This window comes from Cryptomeria japonica, unplaced genomic scaffold (assembly GCF_030272615.1).
Source record: "Cryptomeria japonica unplaced genomic scaffold, Sugi_1.0 HiC_scaffold_407, whole genome shotgun sequence".
Classification (NCBI taxonomy): domain Eukaryota; kingdom Viridiplantae; phylum Streptophyta; class Pinopsida; order Cupressales; family Cupressaceae; genus Cryptomeria; species Cryptomeria japonica.
In genome coordinates this window covers 15,027-17,017 of record NW_026729228.1, presented here as the reverse complement: position 1 = coordinate 17,017, position 1,991 = coordinate 15,027, and the positions used below count along the sequence as shown (strand labels likewise).

Below are 1,991 nucleotides of genomic sequence, written 5' to 3'. Positions count from 1 at the left end.
CTCGCGTGCACCTTCGCCGCGGTGGGCACCTTGGCTGGGTTGGGCACCATTGAGCGCTCCGAAGTGTGCTCCAAGGTGCGCACCATGGCCCTCCAAGGTGCGCAGCATGGCGTGCACGAAGTCGGAGCCCGGTTTGCCCCGGGTGCGCACCTCGCGTGCACCTTCGCCAGGGTGGGCACCTCGGTGCGCACACCTTCTCAATGTTTTCTTGCCTTTTCTGGAAATTGGTGAAGGCAGCGCATCAAAGGTGCGCACCTCGGTGTGCTCCGAGGTGCGAACCCGAGAGCGCTCCGAGGTGCCCACGAAGTCGAAAGTCGGGTTAATTGCATTGTTTTCCCCGGGTGCGCTCCGAGGTGCGCAACATCGGTGCGCACCAAGGAGGGCTCCGAAGTGTGCTCCAAGGTGCGCACGATTCGGAGCTCGGTTTGCCCGGGGTGCGCACACCTTGGCTGGGTTGCGCACCCTTTGTGCGCTCCAAGGTGCGCACGAAGTCGGAGCTCGGTTTGCCCCGGGTGCGCACCTTCGCCAGGGTGCGCACCTTGATGCGCACGCCTTGGCTGGGCTGCGCACCTTGGTGGGCGCCATGGTGCGCACCTTTCGTGCGCTCCAAGGTGCGCACGAAGTCGGAGCTCGGTTTGCCCCGGGTGCGCACCTTGGTGGGCGCCATGGTGCACTCCGAGGTGCCCAAGATTGGTGCGCACCAAGGAGCGCTCCGAAGTGCGCTCCAAGGTGCGCAGGTGCGCGCGAAGTCGAAAGTTGGGTTAATTGTCCGGTTTGCCTCGGGTGCGCACCTTGCGTGCACCTTCGCCAGGGTGGGCGCCTTGGTGCGCACACCTTGGCTGGGCTGCGCACCCGGGCGCGCACACCTTGGCACCCGCGTTTCCTTCATTTTAAATTTTTTTTTTTTACAATCTCTCAAGTGGGAAATTCTATAATCTCAACTTTTTTTGCCTTTTCAGGAAACTTTTGAATGGAGCGCATCATTGGTGCGCTCCGAAGTGTGCTCCAAGGTGCGCACCTCTGGTGTGCTCCAAAGCTCTCTCCAGCTGCGTGCACCTGCCCCGGCCGCGCACCCGGCCCCGCCCAGCTTCGCTCACCTGTCCCGGGCGTCTGGTGCGGAACCTTAGAGTAAGAAACATCACCGTGCACCTTGGCCAACGTGCGCGACTCGACCGAGCGCGCACTGGCCGAGGTGCACACCGATTTCACCTGGGTGCGCGCGCAGCACCTCGGGCGCACCGGGGTGCGCGCACAACGCCCGGGTTGCACCGTGGCCTGTGTGCTCGGGGCGCCTCGGGTGCGCGCTCGGTGTCGCCCCCGCGCGCGCGGTAGTGCGGGCAGCGCACCCCGGCCCGGCCCGGCCCCGACGAGAACGCAAACGGGCAAAAGGTTTATTCAAATAGCATTGCGACGCCCGGCGAAAAACTAAGAAAGGGTGCAACACCGGGACTTCCCGGGAGGTCACCCATCCCAGTACTACTCCGGCCCAAGCGCGCTTAACTGCGGAGTTCTGATGGGATCCGGTGCACTAACGCTGGTATGATCGCACCCGTTATGAGCTTGTCGCAGTGTGTACTTAGCAAACCGCGACCCACGTGCGAATCCACCCCGGCCACCCACCCCCGTCGAGGTGCACACCCTCCCTCGCGAAGTGCGCCCCGTTCGCCAAGTGTGAGCCCTGCCCGGGTGCGCGCACCTTGCTAGGGCGTCGGGTGTGCACCCGGCCCGGCCTACGTGCGTGCACCTGGACGGGGCGTCGTGTGCGTGCAGTGTCCCGTCTGCAACGCGGTGCCCACACACCACCTCGGGCGCAACGACCTGCGCTCACATGTGGGCCGAGTGCACCTTGGTGCATGTTCGGGGCGCCTCGGGTGCACGCTCGATCTTGCCCCGGTGCACCAAGGCGCTCGGTTTGCCCCGGGTGCGCACTTGGTGCAAGGTGGGCACCCAAAATAGGGATCAAGCACCAAAACACAAGTTTCGGGATGCAA

General features: G+C 64.3%; 1 non-coding gene across 1 annotated transcript; it reads right to left on the bottom strand.

The window, feature by feature from the left end:
* Positions 1–1,432: 1,432 nt before the first annotated feature.
* Positions 1,433–1,551, bottom strand: LOC131871402 (5S ribosomal RNA). The gene has a single exon (XR_009369622.1). It is a non-coding gene; the product is annotated as a 5S ribosomal RNA (ribosomal RNA).
* Between the last annotated feature and the right edge of the window lie 440 nt (positions 1,552–1,991).